General features: G+C 41.6%; 1 pseudogene; it reads left to right on the top strand.

The window, feature by feature from the left end:
* Positions 1-17,304: 17,304 nt before the first annotated feature.
* LOC121316415 lies at positions 17,305-18,642 on the top strand (annotated as a pseudogene).
* Positions 18,643-19,169: the final 527 nt, after the last annotated feature.

Raw genomic sequence — 19,169 nt, 5'->3', positions numbered from 1 at the left:
AGCTTATTTAGGAGTGTCATAGCAAAAGGGGTGAATACTTATCTAATGAAGACTTTTCAGGTTTTTATTTTGAATTGATTTGTTATTTCACCCCCCAACCCCTCACCCCCACCCCCATTTTTCACACATTGAAAGTATTGGAGTAGGTTGTGTAAATCAAAAGGAAAAATTCCCATTTAAATGCATCAAGATTTCAGGTTGTAACACGACAAACTGAATACATCCAAGGGGGTGAAACTTCCTGTATGCACTTGTGGGGAAGTGCCCCCCCCACCTGTGCTATTATTTGTGTTTTATGTTGTATGTAATTTGTTAATGTTGGTGTACAGTCATTGGTACATGGGATATAAATGGGTCTGTGTAACACGAATGACTTAAAATGTATATTTGTATTTAGGTACAAGGTTTGCACAGCACTTCACGTGCAGGTAAAATGTAATAATATGTGAGCACGGGAAATTGCACTTGCTTAATTCACATGCAGTTGTACCGAGACTGCAATTGAATGATTGATTAGCAATCAAGTCTCGGTACAGTTGCATAAAAGCAGCATGTTTTCACTCACTCGGGGTTGTGTTTGGGAAGTGGAGAACGGGTGAGAGATGGAGTTAATATTTACAATTGCTACGAGTGCTGGAGGGCTAGCACTCTACTTTTGTATTTAGTGTTCGTCCACTGTCTTGTTTAGTGTTGTCAGTTTTGTTTACCTTTTTAATTTGTCTGCAAGTGCCGTGTCCTGTTTTGGTGTGCTGTTTGTTTGTTTAAATTTTATATTTTGTTTATTAAATGCTGAGCCCAACCAAGCACTCAGCTTCACCAAATTCCATGTCTCTGCCTGTTCTGTGTGTTGGTCCCTGTTTCTGGTCTGAAGTCACCCACTACAGCCATCTTTGTGACAGCACTGTATATGGAAATCATAAAATCTATCATAACCGTGAAAAAAATCATAGCCATAGTTTGTTTTCTTTGCCGACTGAGCTGTTAATTTTTTCTGTCCCCTATGTGTTTGTAGTGCTGTGGTTCCACTGTGATCTGTTTGTGCAAGTATCCCCATAGAAAAGAATGTCCTGCCGATTTCTAGTCAGCCTTTTTTTACCTCTGGATACATCATAATTGACATTATTGGTCCACTCCTGATACCACACAGATGTAATGAGTGCCCTGAACTTCAAATTCCAAATCGTGCAACACAGTCTTATGACCAAGAAATCAGAAATGACAATTTTTAAATAACTGATGTTTCGATTATTTTGAGATTTGCAGATAAAATAGCTGAGTAGTTTACACATGTTTAGAGAAAATGTTTCTGGAAGGGTTTCCATCTATCTTTTTAACACAGAAAAAAATTATATTCCTGCCATTGATTCCTTTTTAATAATAATAATAATAATAATAATAATAATATAATAACAGGACAACACCATAACTTTTTTTAACTAGGAAAAGATAAAACCAGCTCACAAGCTTATCATGAAATGTATTGTTATATTTAAGAAATACTTGCAAAATACATGTACATGTTTTCTGTATTTCCTGAAACAATTAAGATGAGGAAACCTGCAGTTTTTGTGCCATTTGATTCAGTACGCTACAAGATAATTTCAACAATACATTTCATACTTTTTAAATGGGGGCAATGCTGGTTTTGTAATTTAAAGTGTAAAATACTTTTCATATTCGACAATTAGAATCAGTGCCACCCTGGTTGCTTCAAGTGGCTCTACACCATATTGACAGTATTATTGCAGGTGTTTCTGGTCTTTCACCAAACCCTACAAGTGCATGTACATTTCAGAATGTTAATTATATACCTGAATGTATTTCCTTTTCATGGCAAATTATTATTTTTGTATTATGACTGTGAATAGTTAATAATTTATCATATTGGCTTTGGTTGGCATTTAAACCTTTTGAAATGGTGTTGAAATGAGAAATGTGTCTAGTTGTTGTCTTCTTCAGGTTACCCATGGGAAGATAATGCTAAATTTGTTCATTAGTTATGCTTTGAGGAAATACAACCAAATAAGTTCCTTAGAAGGAAATACAATTTTCACAAATAATAATTATTATTAAGTATTATTTGCAAAGGGAAATAGAAGAAAATATAAGTTACTGAAGGCCAGTGTAAAATAAAAATAATGGTCACATAAAACCATTACTATACATAGAAACCATTGATTAGTACATTAATGTTTGCTATATAAATATAAACTGGGGAAAGTTCCTTGCCAGGCCTTGTGACAGGGTGCAGCCTTCGTGTGTTTTTGTGTTGTTTAGAGTGGATGTGAGTGAGTCTGCAGGGTGGATCTGTGAGGAAATGAGTTTGTGTGAGGAATGTGCCTGGACTAATGAAGTGTTAATTAATCAATTAGTCCAGGCAGCTGTATAAAAGGAGAGTGGTTGTGAGTATTAGTTGATGAGTGTTTGTGAGAGGGATAGGGAGCGGGAGCGGGAGCGGGAGCGGGAGCGGGAGCAGGGTTTTTGCTAGTTGTGTATTAGTTACTGTTTAGAGTGTTTTGTGTCTTTGTTTGGCCATCGTGCCCTTTTGTTTTGTATGTTAACTATTAATTAGTTAAAAGTATTTTATTTGCTGCACTTTTTGATTCTGAGTCTCCTCACTTTGGCTACCCTGCCACAGGCCTGTTTATTGTTCTCTTTGCAGTTCCCAAGACAACATGCAATAAAAGCTAATAAAATAGATAAAGCAAATATAATGAACATCATAACAGCATAATAGTATACATATAATCTCAGAAATAACATGCCACAGTGCTCCTCAAATAATCAGTGCAAGAAGATTTCTGACACAATGTATGCTGGTGTTCAAATTAAATCTCTTTTCTTGCGGTGGTATATTCAAAATGTTTTTTTTTTAATTCACCCTGTTAGAAATGTATTGTTCCCTGGTGTCTCATTATTCTCAATAAATTATGTTTCCTGTCATTCAGTTTTGATGGTCAACAGGCTCTAGTAAAAAAGACCACACTTATAATCACCTACTGGTAGGGATTACTTGTCATTTTTCCATCTTAAAAAATTGGGCCTTGATAAATTCCAGTCTTACCATTGACAATTCAGTAGGTGTTACCAGAAGGCTTGACCTAACCACATATCAGTTAAATTATTCTTCACAAAGCCATTGCAGTTTAACAAATTGTCAGAGATGGATCAGTGTCCTCATACATCTTCTTTACCCGTCCTTGCTGTCATTAAGTAGCCTACCAGGTCTTCACCCTGCTTGCTTGTTAACTGGCCAGGTCACTGGTGTCAGACAGGAGAGTGTCTGGCTCCACACTTGTGATGTTTACCAAAGGGCCATTTGATATCTCCCTTGAGATGGAAACTCTATCCCTAATGTCCTGACCCTGACGTCAAATTCCAACTCCCATAACATAATCCCATGAGGACAGTGTGCACTATGACAGTATGGAGCCTAAACCAAAACAAAGATACCGGGTGTTGTATGCATTTTTATTCAAGGTACTTTTTCTGTTAATGCACATTATTTTACAGTTATTCTAAAATAAATTAAGTTTAGATAAACAGACAGAACTCTAAAGCTTTTGTTGTGCATATTCAATTCATGGTGTTCATCAACCTTAGGGAAACTTTTCCATTGGCATTAATGGATGTTAATACTGTGGTATGAATGCAGTTAATTTTGTTGAGACACAGTACCCTTCTAAAAGGTTACCACAATATTTTTGGGGGATATTTTTGCATTTTCACTTTACTACACTAGATATTTTCCATAGATCACTAATTTTCCATGTTTATTAATATGCTTTACCATACCTCACTGGTCTTAAAAATGCTTACCTATGCATTATAATACTTTTACTATGCTTTATTTAACTTTTCTATGCTTTTGTTATGTAAACTTCGGTTCCCTTTCAATTCGAAAATAACCATCAAGTGTGGGATATCGCCCCCCAGGTGGTAGGATTTAGCTGAGCTTATGTCAAAGCTGGCAATAGGCCTGTGCATGCACTGACGTCTAAACCTGCCCCCTTGTCAGCTCAGAATACCCAGTGCATGCAGCATCATGTTCTCCTTTGCTTTCAGCCAGGTAGGTATAAGCACGTAAGTATTTTTTCTCTGTGACAATCACTTACATTCTTGTATTAACACTGTTGTACGTGTTTACCTTTAAGCTTGGGAAGCTGGCTATTGTCCTTTCCCTGAGTTGATTCAGTATTAACTTGCTGAGCTATTAAAATATTTTTGTTGATCTTTTTCATGCTTGCTTCGTTATAGCGTTCTATTCGTGTTGGCCTTCAGCATCTGTCTTTTAATATATTTATATTATTATTAATAATGTATATATATTGGTTGTTGTGTTTTTTGATCTATTCTCTCCTTAGGTAGAATAGATCTTAGCAGGGGTATGCTGTGCGTGCTGCCTACTAGGCCACGCAATTGCATCCTCAGTCTTGAGTTCAGAAAGCCCAGGATTGGAGCTTGCTTTTCAGCCAGCACAGTAATTTCACCCGCGGCTTATACTACTGTCCACGTAAAAAAAAAAAAAAAAATGAAACTACCGCATAACATATATTGTTGTTGTGTGTATTTTAGTGTATTATTGCATTATATACACATAGACAGGTCTGTAACACAGCCTTAGGCCATTGCTTGTATTTTCAGAGAACTGCAGGTAAGTACAGTAACAGTAGCCTTCAAACTTGTTAGTTGTGTCTATTCAGCACCTGCACCATTACTGGAGTTAGTTGTCAGCGTCTGACCCACATGATAAATGTGTGGCTTGCCAGGGGCCAGAGCATGCTGCGTCTGCCTTGGCAGATAAAACATACTGCCTGCTGTGCACTAAATTTCAACCACACTCCGCCAAAGGACGAAAAAGGCATTTGGGGGTCATTCTCCCTCTTCTCAGGCTTCTCACCCTGAGTCCGCCCCACCTTCGGGGTCGACGACGCCTCCACTCAGACTGCAGCTGTCACGGAGCTCCACTTCCCAGGGACGCCCCAGATCCCACTCCAGGTCACCTCATCGAAGGGGATGATCTCGATCCCCTCGTAGGGACAGGCGCCATAGGGACAGGTTAGGCGTGTCGGAGCTCACGTCCAAGAAGTCTCAATTCATGGATGTCATGATGGGCCAGCAGTCGCTGCTTATGTCTTTGGTGCCAAATATCACACCTCGACCCAGGGATGAACCATTTGGGCGCTTGTCGCTCAGTCAGCGATTCCTCAACAGACTCTATCGGCTCCACCTGTGCAACATCAAGACCCACCTAAAGGGACTTGGGATTTGGATGAGATCTTTAGGGATGCATCAGATGTGGAACCCCTCCTCTAGAAAAGGAATTGGACACAGAGTCGGTCTCTCATCACTCCGAGCGGAGCCTGTGTCAGAGGTGTTGGAGAAGGACGACCCCTTGTGGACGGTAGTTGAGCGAGCAGCTTGTCACCTGGGGGTCTAGTGGCCAACTGTGCAAGAACCTTGACGGTCCCTTTTTGAATCTGCACAGGTACCTCATACCAGGATGCTTCCAGCATTCTTGGATTTTATTAAAGAAGTGCAGTCCACTTTGGGGGCTCCGGCCTCTTCTCTTGCTATATCGTGAAAAGCTTCCACTTTTTCGGTGATGCAGGGAGTGGACGCAGATGGGTTGGCATCTTTTCCACCAGTAGACGTTCCTTTCACTGCTCTGGTGAAGACCCCGACACTATCGGGGTTGAAAAAGGATCCTTCATGCCCTAACAGGCAATGCACAACTACGAAGGTGCACCTCAAGAAGGGATATTTGGCAGCAACAGAGGCAGTCAGATTATCCAACATTGCTACCCTGTTAACAGTTTATCAGGCGGCGCTTATTATAGACCCCCCAGAACGACCCTCTGCATTTCTTAGAGCCAAGTTGGGGTTAGTTGCCCAGTTACTGGTGAAACTAGCCCAGATGAATGCTAGCGTGCAGGGACAGAGGCAATGGCAGGAGGGGGCAACAATACCTTTCAAAATACAACACAATAAAATATGAACAAGTAATACATTGAAATATTAAAAAAAATAATCGAGTCATGACAATATTAATCATGGCCTTTCAACTGTTTCAAACCTCTACAGGTGTTCCATTTCTTTACGACACAAGACACAGTCATCCTTGTTTTCTTGATTGCAGTTGCAGTCTATGATACAAACAACTATCATGCTCCCAACACTTAACGACCAAGGTCTAAGATACAGATGGAGTCTAGGATACAAATGTTCCAACAAGTTGTATCATCATGTCAAACACTGATAAATCAGCTGGCAACTGTCCAGCTGCGGATCCTAGGCCAGCAGGTGGGCATGTCCCAGCAGAGTGTCTCGCTATAAAAGAGATCTACTGATTCACTCCCATGCTGACAAGCCAGAACATGACGGCCTGGGTGATGAAAACCACAAACCATTTTGTGAGTACTTTGAGAGACACAGCCCCCATGTGTGTAACTGGGGCCACTTTTAAGGTCTCACATTACTTCAAACACCAGTCACAATATTTGCATTCGCCTTCTAGCAACTCCTTGAGGACTAAACTACAATCCTATAATTATGAATGAATCATAACACCTTGTGCTCAAGCTTCTTAGATGAAAACCCAACTGTCTTCAATGGTGTTATTTTTGCTTGTTTGTTCGACAGATAAATTGGCAAAGTATCACTTTCATTATATAACTAAATTGTGTATTAATTAAGTTGTTAAATGGAACATAAATGCATCTTGACAGTGCTGTGTTCTTTTCTGTTTCAGGACTGTTTTCTGGAATCTCCCTTTTTTGACAACCTGTTTCAATATGTCAAGGTTTATTGCAACTTACCTTCTTGGCTTCTTTCTCAGCCACATGACACCTGACAGTTTGCCATCATGAGAGATAAGGAATTTCAGGTGAAGCAATATTTTCTTATCACATTTCATTTCCATTCATTTCAATTTGTTTATTCATGTAGAAAGACTGAAAAACAGATAGCTTGGAAAACATTCAGGGCACTCAGCCAAAAGCATTTGTTCATGACTGATCTGGGAAGTTGAAATTGGGGTTCTGAAAAATATAACGTAACATGTCCCCATGTGTTGCCAACACTGTTTAAATGACACACACCTGTAATGTTTCTTTTCATTGGTAACATCCTGACAATGTTTTACACTTATAACTTTAAAGTCTGTTTCAAAGCTCTTTTCAAAATGGCCGCTCTAGTACACTGATAGTGTAAGGATTATTGCCCGCATTGTCAAACAGGTAACACAGCAATAACAATCTATGAGGTGGTACAGAACAGAAAAAAACAGAGCACTTTTTAAATTGTTTTTAAATCACTTGTACTGTCAGTTATTTAGAGGACAGACCTCAAATCCCAGCACAATTTTTAAAAAAATTCCATACACGGAAGCTTTATTACATGTCTGTGACAGAAAGACAATGATTCTTGGTGGTAAATATCCCTCCAGACCTGTGAGGGTGCTAAGTAACGAGAACAGAGTACCCTGGACTTCTCGGTCATTTAGAAAAGGGACGGAGCTTCGGTACACTAACTGATTTTCTGTAAGGGAAATTATGTGACAGCTGCGGATTGGAGGAGCGGATGCAATCGTTTACCAAGAGGTCATGAGTGACGGTATAAATAGGGGTCGAAGCAAAGTAATCTGTTCCTTCGTTTTAGTTTATATAAAGTGACCCAGAAGGAACTGTGTTTGTGTGAAATAATTGTGAGTGTTTGTTTTGTACTGTCTATTTGTTATTTGTTATCACTAGATAGCTAACATGTTCCGGTGCTGTCGCCACAAACCCAGAACAGCACTTCACTCATATTACAATAAACTGTATTTGTACAACAATCACTAATTCATGCACTAAAGGAACTTTTGTATGTGTTTTGTGTTTAATGTGGGGATACAATAACGGGACTGTTATTTCGGGACCAGCCCAGGAATTACAAACGTACGTAATACAGGCTGCTGTATTACTTACCAAAATTGTTATTTACTGTTTGTTTTGTCATTAGGCACTGGACATAAACAAAAAAAACAAACCTTTGCACCTGGATTACAATTGCCTGTCTTTATTGATCACCTGCACACTATTAATTACTTTGTCACAATGTCTCAAATAGAAATATGCCAAAAAAAAACAAACAAACAAAAAAGAGTTGAAGAGGGATGTCCTCACAGTAGCACATCGCTATTTTCTCTTTCACTTCACTGAGACAGTGTGACGGGGAACTGCCCCGTCTATATGAATGTTTTTGGAACTGGCAGGGAGGGGGTTAAATTCCTCCCTGCCAGGAAAACATGTGAGAATGTGGCTGGAGCTCTAATTGAATAAATAGTAATTATTGATTAATTGGGCTCCAGCCACAGCGAATAAAAGCCAGGGGAGAGGCCCTGGCTGGAAGAAGGTGTTTTTCTGTTTGGGAGTTTGTTTTGTGTTGGAGATTTTTTTTTCTGTTTGGAAGAAAGGAGTTTCCTGTTCACTTACTATTTTTGTTTGAACCTCTTTCTGTTGGCCCTTGTGCCTGTTTATTTGATTATTTTATTTAATAAAGAACTTTATTTTTTTGACTATATATTGTCTCAGACAGGTCACAGATTGCTTCTTGCTTTCTTGTCCGAATTTGGCTGATTTGTTGGTTTTTCCCTATAAATTTATTTACATCCAAGGTAAAATCACGCTTTCGAGCATTAATAAGAGTGTTCTTGCCTGATTCTCCTGCCAGTTTACTTACTAGAACTGGTTTTGACCCTTCTTGTGAGATTGGCAAGTGTGCATTACTCTTTTTCACTACACAAGGCCTTGTGTAATTTGATATGCCATGTGGGGAGCTGTTCTGGTGCTGTAAGGAGATCCTGCGAGCTAGCGACGTCGTCTTCTATGCCGATTTAATCGGCCACAGCAACTACAAAAAAAAACCACAAAGCTCTGGCCTAGCGTCCCTCTCAAGCCTCGGGCTACCTAACGCGGCTGCATTTGCCCTCGGTGACCACGCCGACTAAATCGACGGCATACCCTGGCATCAACCGTGGTTTTCCTGCCGAACTCGAGGCAGAGAAAAACAGTGCCTACCCAGTCCCAATTGACTCGGCACCAGTGTAACCATCTTCGGCGCCACCTACAGCCCAGGACCATGCCTACAATCGGCACCGACCTTGGAACAGGTCGACTCTACCCCGACCAACGGCGCTCTCCTCGACGCTGATCCCGGCACCGACTGATTCGGTGCCGGTGAATAGCTTCAGGGACAGCTACAGCCCGACACTGACCTTGGCACCGAGCACTCGGCACCGACAGTGCTCTAATCGGCAACGATCCTGGCACCGACTGATTCGGCACCAGTGAATCATTTAAGATCTACAGCCCAGCACCGACCGCGCTACTATCGGCACCGAGCGCAGCAGCCCCACCTACGACGCCATGTCGGTACAATCGACTGGATCTTCCGCTGGGTTCCACCAGTGCGACCAGTATGCGGTGAAGCTGCCCAGGCAGAACGAGCACCGGTCCTGCGCCAGATGCTTAGGGCCAGAACATGCAACCAAATCACTGGCAGGTGAGCTGGACTGCTGGACTATCTACCGTGTAGGAAGTTCTCGAGAAGAACTAAGCGCCGGAGAGCAGCCCTATCCCCAGTAGAGTCTATCTCCCAGAACCATGGGAGAATGAGGTCCATGGTCCAAGGGCCTCCGCAGAGGTCCAGCGAGCTGTCCCGCACACCTGGGTCACCCTCCCCTTCCCCACTACTGGTTCAGAAGTGCAGGCACCTCTCAGGGGAGGTGTGATGGTCACCGCCGAGGTGGTAGCACTTGAGGGGTCAAGCTCACCAGGCGACAGGCGACCGTCATGCAGGCACCGGTCCCCTTCCCCACGCAGGCACAGACGATCCCCGTCTGAGTTGCCTCGGAGGCGCCCAAGCTCAGGCGAGCTAGCGGAGACTGTAAGGGCTCAGCAGACCATGCTAGAGACCCTACTAAAGACACAGGGCAGACTGCCCCCTGCCACCGGGCAGCCCCAGCTCCCACAATCTCGTTCCCCATCCCCTCTACCTAGACCTCCTAGCCCAGACGAGCTGTCCTTCACAGCGTCCAGATCGGACGTCTCGGACGCAGCCACTTCCATCGGGCAGGCCACGGTGGGGGGCTCCTTGCCGCATGTGTCGCTGAGGGAAGAGTTCCGGGCACTAATGCAGTGTGTACCTGCACTCATTGATGTTACCTGGCCTGCAGAGCAGGATGGAAAGGGGATCCACTTCCTCTAGCAGAAAGGACACCCACAGCATACTCTCCCTTTATGCCAGGACTTCCTGGAATTGGTGCGTTCCTCCCGGAGCAACCCAGCGTCTGCACCCTCAGCCTCCAGAACAGCAGAGTGCTGCACACTGCAGAAGCCCAAGAAGCGGGCCTAGGCACATTCCCCACTATCGGGGACATGGTCACGTTATTTGTGCAAGGTTCAACCTTCACCAAGGGGGATAAGTACCCAACCTGTCCGTCCAAGCCTTGCAATGCTTAAGAAGGCGTACGCATTGGCAGCGTTGTCTACCAGAACCAGTTAGCAGAGAGGCTGCAGGAAAGGGCTACAGAAGCAGACATGGGATGGGACAGGGGAGCTCCAGGTGGTAGCAAAGGCGATGCCTGACCTAATGTGGGAGTTAGGCCAGGTGGCGATGGTGGCCGCCCATCGGCATTTGTGGCTGACGCAAGCCAAGGTTGTGGAGACCGAGAAGGTGGCACTACTTGATGCCCCAATTATGCCAGGGCAGACATTTGGGGCGGCCATTGAAGGGAATTTATCACTACAGACGCCTCCAGCCTGGGCTGGGGAGTGGTCTGGAATAGGACAGGAATAAGAGGTCAATGGAAGGGACGTTGGCAGTGAGCGCACATAAATTCCCAAGATCTGCAAGCAGTGAACCTGGCCCTCTGGGAGTAGATGCGCTAGCTCACCCCTAGCCACAGGGGCTCTTGTATGCGTTCCCTCCGCTACCATTATTACCCCTGACACTAGAGAGGATCAGGGTGGAGTGAGCAGAGGTTTTGCTGGTTGCACCCAGATGGCCGAGACGCTCCTGGTTTGCTCTCCTCTCCGACATGTTGTCGGGTCAGCCGTAGCAGCTCCCGCCGCACAAGGACCTCCTGAGCCAAGCGGAAGTGTTATTGTGGCACCCGAACCAAGCCCAGCTCCAACTCTGGGTCTGGCCGTTGAACGGAGCTGTCTACTCAAACGAGGTTTGTCCAATGCGGTAGTAGAAACACTACAGTCTGCTAGGGCGCCGAGCACTAGAGCCCAGTACTCATACAAATGAAAAGTTTTCCAAGACCTGTGCCTTGCCGAAGATCATCCACTTTGAAGGTATACCTGGCAGCAATATCAGTGTGCCATGACAAGATTGACTCTGTGTCCCATGGGGCACATTTCCTGGCAGTGCAATTTCTTAAATGGGCTCGGAGGCTTCATCCTTCCATGAAAAGTATGGTCTACAAGTGGGATCTAGAACTGGTACTGCGGGCCTTTATGGGTCCCCCATTCAAGCCCATGGCGTCAGCAGAACTGTTTTTGGAAACTTTCAGACCTCCCCACGAGTCAGAGGAGGACCGTAGTCAGCACACGCTATGCCCAGTTCAGGCTCTGCGCTGTTATCTGGATAGGACAGCATCCTGGAGACAGTCCAACCAACTGTTTGTCTGCTATGGGTACTGCTCTAGAGGTCAGGCCCTATTGAAGCAACATCTAGCGCACTGGGTGGCAGATGTGATACGCTTGGCGTATGAACAGACAGACTCCCCGTTTTGGGGGACATTAGGGCCCATTCTATCAGGGGCCAGGCAACTTCGTGGGCTTTCCTTCATGGCGCCTCCTTAGATGAGTTATATAATGCTGCTACATGGACAGGTAGTCAGACATTTGTGCGATTTAACGCCTTGATATTGCAAACCGAGCAAGACCCTCTCTGGGCTCTAGGGTGTTGCAGGCGGCATGCCCTTAGACGTCATGTGGGCTCTCTGGCTATCGCCGTGGGGCTGTACCGTCGGTAATCTGGAGCCACAACATCTTTGGTACAACTTTCCCATTCAGTAATGGTTGTCATTCAACTGAAAGGGAATGTTAGGTTATTACCATAACCCTGGTTCCCTGAAAGAGAATGACAACCGTTACCCTTTGAGCATGTCCCCAGCTGACCTCTGTTTTCGAAAGAAAATGGTGACGTGCTACTCTGAGGAAGTGCCTCTTCAACAGGAGGTGGGAGTGACTTTCCCTGCACAGCAGGGCCCTGATAGGGCAGATTTTTTTACATATGCTCAGTGATTGACGGTCAGAGAGGCTCTTTTCCCATTCAGTAATGGTTGTCATTCTCTTTCAGGGAACCAGGGTTATTGTAATAACCTAACGTTTTCTTTATAGAAAAAACTTGCCAACAGGGCAGTAAATGCTAGGTGAGGGTGGCCCTTTTAATTTTAATGTATTATTATCATGATATGTTATAATACAATAGAAATGTGTGGAAATAAACAAAAAAAAATTCCTCCCAAAAAAATTAAAATGTATTTAAAGTCTTGAAATTTCTTCATACAGTAAATATATGTAATTTTACAATAAATGCTAACAAATCCCCCCACCCCACACCCACACCCACACAAAGCAGATACGCTTGCTGTACACTGGAAACGTATAGCATGAGACTATGCAGGGCTTTATAAGATGGCTACTTTCCAGGACACACAATCCAACAAAGAGCTCTGTGCAGAATGGTAAGTATTTCAAAAACTTTAAGTTTTCTAAAGTTTTTTTTTTTTTTTTTATTGCAGTGTTTAACAAGATCTTTTGTTTTGTTACAAGACAACGTACCTCCTCAAGCCATAATGAATATGTACCACTCTAGTCTGTGTTTTCTAACCAAATCAATATCCCTTTGAATTAACAATGTTAATTTGTGAGAAAATCCTTTCCAAATCCGCACTGCATAGTGCCATCGCCAAAAGAGTGCCAACAAATTCTGCAAGTTCCCTAAAACAGTACTCCCTGCTTGCATCTGTGTTATTGTAGACTGCAATCCAGAACTCTAGTGAATTTTTGTTTCCTTTATTTTGCCAGTGAAGTTAATTGCACAGTGCTGATTATCCAGATTTTCCACATCACTTTTGAATAATTTCAACAACAAAATGGATCACAATGGGGGCTTTATTTGAAAAAGAACCACAGAGGGGTTGAATGCTGACATTGACTTCCAGAGTACAATGTTATCATGTAGTCTCGTTTAAACCTATTTGGCGACCTCCAAGAGGAAATCTTTTCACATGCTTTTCATGTTCAAGACCTGATGCTTGTTTTGCTAATGACATGTTGAATTCTGCATTAAGATCTACTGCAACAAGTGGTAAATGACAGTTTAAGTTACCTGAATAAATAAATTAATATCAAGGAAGTCTGCGTCAGCTACTGTCATGCAGTTGAGCTTCACAATCTTTGTTAGCAATAATCTGAAGAACTCATAGAGTCAATGAACTTGAAGGGATTTTCAAGGCAAAGTTTGTTGGTGGTACCATTGTACATTTGATACAATATTTCAGCATCATAGCAACGCTCCCTGCCTTTGCAGAGTCTTTTTTTTTTTTTTTTTTTTTAAATCACAGTTGGTCAAACATCTATTTGTATTACTTTGTTTCATAGGAACGGGAAATGTGTGCCAGCTCCTTGTCAAAAGTTGACACAACTTTTAATTTCTCTTGAACTTCCTCATTTCAGTTTGTGACACAGTTACTATATTCATGGCAAGCTATAGTGTTGAACCATTTGAGAACCCAGTCTAAAATATATACAAAAATCTGATTATGTCAGTTATTCTTGTATATGATCCACCAAGTACAAGGCTGCCTGGACACTAGATTAGATAATTTTTTAAACATAGTTTTATGATAACACTAATTAAATGCATTCCCATTCCATATACTGTAAACAAGTTAAACAATATGAACATGTCAAAGGTGGGTTCTCTGTGATCTTGGTAATTATTGTTTTACCTCATTAAATTATTGTTCCCTTAGCGCATATTAAAATAATAATCATTATAATTATGACACATGTTTAGAGGAAACAATGGTCGGCTCAGCTTTTTCTTAGTTTCTCAAGAGTGTTTGAGATTTATGTGAATCTTCACTATCTTCTCACCCTGCCCAAGACGTCTAAGCACCCACAAAAAAAAAAAAAAAAAAAAAAAAAAAAAAAAAAACTACAAAGGTAGGGCATGTGAAAAAAGACATCTACCTCTGCCAAGTAATATATCATTTGAATACACATGCTTGGTTTCAATATTTTTCATATTGCCAGAGGCATTAAACTGTCAAAGACTGAATAGAAAGCGAATTAGAAATATACAGTCAGATTTTAATTGGGAATTAAGATCACTGAATTAGACTTTAAATATTGAACCTATTCTACAGTATATAACATATTTAAAAAATAATACCAAGACAAGGCACTTAATGATTAGCCAAATGAATAGCTAATTTCTATGCAATATACCAGCTCGGGGCCAATGAGTCAATTGTAAGCCATGGTGGAATATGCTGTTGTCAAAACAGACCAATTAACTTTAAAAGTTCAAAGATGGCATAAAACCAATGGTGATACATGTATTACATACCCTGACGGAGTTTGAAAGAAAATAAGGACATTTTAATCCCGCCACCTAGAGCCACTAAAGCAGTAATTTTGACTGCTTTTTACAATGTTTTTTACTTTGAATATAACCTACAATATTATATTATTTTTATATGCACACTTGTTGTTATCTCTACTGGACCTGGCAGCCATCAATTCCTTCATTTTGTAAAAGGACTGCAGCGGGGAAAATATCAGAAGGAGAGATTTCATCTTGAAGCTAGCCATTCGATCAGAAAACTACAAAGCAGCAGGCTGCTGCAGCTCAACCTGGAGTCAGTGCTGCAACAAGTGACACACAAGGGGGAAAATATGTTACTTTTGTTTTTACTGTTTTGTATGTACATATACCTGTTTACACACTAGTTGCTTTTGAAATGTTTATTTTATTACAGTTTTTTTTTTTTTCATTTTTTGAAGTAGTGTTATGTGTGGTTAGAAAATAAACCTTTTTTATGTTTAATTCTTCATTTAATTGTTAGTTTTATTAACGTTAGTTTGTCTGTTACATTATTAGTGCTAACGTTGGCTGAATTTCAGGGTGCATTTGTGAGTTTCACTGTAATCTGATCAGCACATGACACGTTCCCTTGCAGCATTGTAACAAGACTTCTGTAACCTGAAATCTGTAATCTCATTGACCTTTCACACAATCTAATGCCTGCTTTAAAACGCTACCATTTTATCTTTTGAGTTTGTTTGTAATTGCTGCATTATCTACTATTTTCATACCTGGTTTGACTGTTTTGCTTATCAACTACCCTTCTCGGATACCTGTTTCTGGCTGATGTCTCTCTCTCTCTCTTAGGATCTCCCTTGATAATGGACTCATGGCCATTCTTTTGGACTACCCCCTTTTTGTTGTTTGTCTGGAAATGGAATCGCCGATCTTCCATGTGATTTGGAACACAGCCCCCTGATGCCAGCAGCCCAGCCCCGCTGTGGAAAGAGAGCTGATCCCTGCCTGCTGATAGCAGTGCACTTGTATTACAAGGACTGGATGACAGTCTGCCTAGTGTTTTCAGACACCGACATTCGTGCTTTGGTTTAAACATCTTTGCTAATATATAAACTTCGTTGCCTTGCTCCTTTCACTGCAGGTCACTTCTCTGCACAACGCAGCCAAGATATTATTAATTATTTTCCTACCTGCTCCAGTGATTCTTCTCATCATTCAGCTTTCTATTCAGCTGCAGGAGCATCAACGTTAGTCTTTCCTGCTCCATCCATCCCAGAAACAACGCAGTTCATAGCGCAGCTCCATTACTCAACTTTCTCCACATCTTCTTTGGCTCTTTCTAAACTTTCAAAGCTCTGCCGACAAGACATCGATATTCCCTCATTAATGATTGCGCTGCTTTAGCTCTATTTAAATCTACCATGAAGCCGTGTCTGTTGAATCTGTCTTTACTCCTCACCTGCAACCAGGCGCCTCTCCCCCACTCTCCACTCAGCACTCGCTCCCACAGAGCCAGCACAATTTATTGTTCCATCTGAAGATCCTGTCCTGGATCTCCATCAAGGAACGTTCAGTGTTTTAAAAGACCTATCCAGCCCATTACAAACTCATGCTCCAACGACACTGCTGTATTGACAACATGCTCCAACGACACTGCTGTATTGCAACTTTTTCACCGGTGCCTCAGACCCTGGTTACCACGGAAACACCCTCAATGGAGTGACTGCGAGGGGTGGTAAGTTGCCACGATGACCAGGCAACTTCTTCAGGCACTGTGAACTCTGTGCCTCAGTACTGCAATCTTCTGGCTTCCTGTTGCTGTGCTTTCACAACTGGTGGGGGTGAGTTCAACTCACTGAATTGTAACATCTAAATCAGTGGTTCTCAAACTGGGGGTCGCGATCCTTCAGGGGGCCGCAAGGTTATTACATGGGGGTCGCCAGTACATGCATGAAACATCGCACAGCTGCTATAAAAATATATATAATTCTAGCGTTTGAACAAATTGCAACAGACTCCTTTCGACACAATGCAGTGTATTTACTTAAAAAATGCACTGTGCTGGTTTGTTGTCTTGAGACAGAAGGCAGGACTGATACAACATTAGAGGACTTGATTGTTCAGAAGCTGAAGAGCTGTATTAAACTGCAGACCAATCAGAGCTCTGAAATGGCAAAAGTGTTAAACCGCAGACCAATCAGAACACTGATATTGGCTATATATATATGTATGTGTGTGTATATATATATATATATATATATATATATATATATATATATATATATATATATATATATATATATATATATATATATATATATATATATATATATATATATATATATATATATATATATATATATATATATATATATATATATATATATATATATATATATATATATATATATATATAATATAATACCAAGTCAGACACAGAGGCACACATACTTTCTATCAAAAACAATGGCCACATCTACTGCTAAAACCGTTAAGTGAAAGAACCTTGAGTCTTATATTAAACATGGTTTTACTAGCATCGTTACCTTTGGTATTGAAAAACCGCAATGCGTCATTTGCTATGAAGTTTTGTCTGCTGAGTCGATGAAACCATGCAAACTGCAGTGACATCTTAAAACTAGACACCCTGAGCATAAAAATCTAAATGTGGATTTTTTTAAACACCGAGAAGTAACAATGAAAGCCAGGCTTGATGCAGATGGAAGTTTCCGACATCAAACGTCCTCAGCTGTGGAGGCCTCTTATGCTGTGTCGCTACGAATCCCCCATGCCAAGAAGCCGATAGGTGAGGAGCTTGTTCTGTCAGCATGCAAAGACATTGTGTCACTTATGCTCTGCAATGACACTGCCAAAAATCTTAATATGCTTTGTCAAATAATACCGTGAAAAGCAGGATATGCGAGATGTCTGAAGATATCAAAGACCAAGTTGTACACGTTGTACACGTTGTGACGAAACTACCGATGTTATTAGCTGCGTGCAGTTGATAGCTTTCGTATGGTATGTTAATGCTGGGGATGTTAAGGATGAATTCTTATTCTGTGAGAACATGAAACAACCACAAAAGCACAGGACATTTTCAATAAAGTGAATGCCTTTCTCGAAAGTAATGGCATTGAGTGGAAAAATCTTTGTGGTGTATGTACTGATGGCACTCAAGTAATGATGGATGTGCAGCCTGGCTTTCAGCAGAAGGTAAGATGGATGTCACCTGATGTGATTGTCACTTATTGCGGAATCCATCGTCAAGTGCTAGCTGCAAAGACATTGCCAATGTGCCTTAATGCTGTGATGGATGTTGTAATACAAGCGGTGAACTTCATTAAAATGCATGCTTTGAATAATCGTCTCTTTCGAGAGCTCTGCAACGAAATGGGTGGTGAATATGAAGTTCTGCTTTACCACACTCAAATCCGATGGTTTTCTAGGGGACGGGCATTAAAGTGCGTTTTTGCATTTCATGAACAGATGGTGAAGTTGTTCCTGCAAAAAGAGAAACAAGAGCTGAACAAAAAGTTCAGTGACAAGAAATGGCTTCTCTTCTTGGCATATCTGGTGGATATCTTTGATAGCCTTAACGACCTCATCCTGACGATTCAGGGAAAACGTTCAACATTAATAGACCTGACCAATAAAATCAGAGCCTTCCAGATGAAGTTGGATCTGTGGCGCAGTAAGTTGGACATAGATAGATATGGCATGTTTCCAATACTTTCCTCATTCAGCGAGGAGGAGAAAGTCAATATTGACCAAGCTCTCAAGTCAGCTCTCGGTGAACATCTGAGAGCCTTTCACAAAGAGTTCTCGCACTACCTCCCAGCACTACTAGAAGCACTTCATTCCCTGGTGAAGAACCCTTTCAGTGTGATGGCTAAGAAGTTACCTACTGAGGATATTGACACACAGGAACAGTTTATCGACATGATCAATGACGATGGTGTGAAAGCAAAATTCAGAGCTGCCTTTAAACTAGTTCTGGTGTTCAATACCCCCTGGTGGATGGAATGGCCCTGAGGGTCCTCCTGCCGTTTCCCGCTATGTACGAATGCAAGAGTGGATTCTCCAGCCTTCTCACAATAAAGACAAAATCCCAAAACTGGCTTGATGTGAAGGATGACATCAGATGCACCCTTTTTTGAGCTTCCAAGAATACAACTTCTCATGTCAAAGAAACAGCATCATCCATCCCATTAACTGCTTGCTGCTTATAGTGAGTAATAACTATTTCAAAATTTTTTGTGTAACAATAATTTAATAAAAAAAAATGTGCTTATCTTACTTTGAAAGTGGTGAGAAAAGATAAATTAATTGTAAACACTAGGTTTATAAATGTACCATTTAAAATGGTGTTAAAAATAAAACAATTATTTTTAATTTTCATAAGGGGGTCACACTCAGAGACTTGTGTGAAAGGGGTCACCAATACAAAAAGTTTTAGAACCACTGATGTAGATCATTCGTAGTATCAGGATATTTGTTTAATCCATTTAATATCCTATATGCAATATGTGTACAAACTTATGTGTCAAAAGTCCTTTCTG

Source organism: Polyodon spathula, chromosome 5, assembly GCF_017654505.1.
Source record: "Polyodon spathula isolate WHYD16114869_AA chromosome 5, ASM1765450v1, whole genome shotgun sequence".
Lineage (NCBI taxonomy): Eukaryota > Metazoa > Chordata > Actinopteri > Acipenseriformes > Polyodontidae > Polyodon > Polyodon spathula.
Note: the sequence above shows the minus strand (reverse complement) of the source record. Positions and strands in the feature narration are given on the sequence as shown.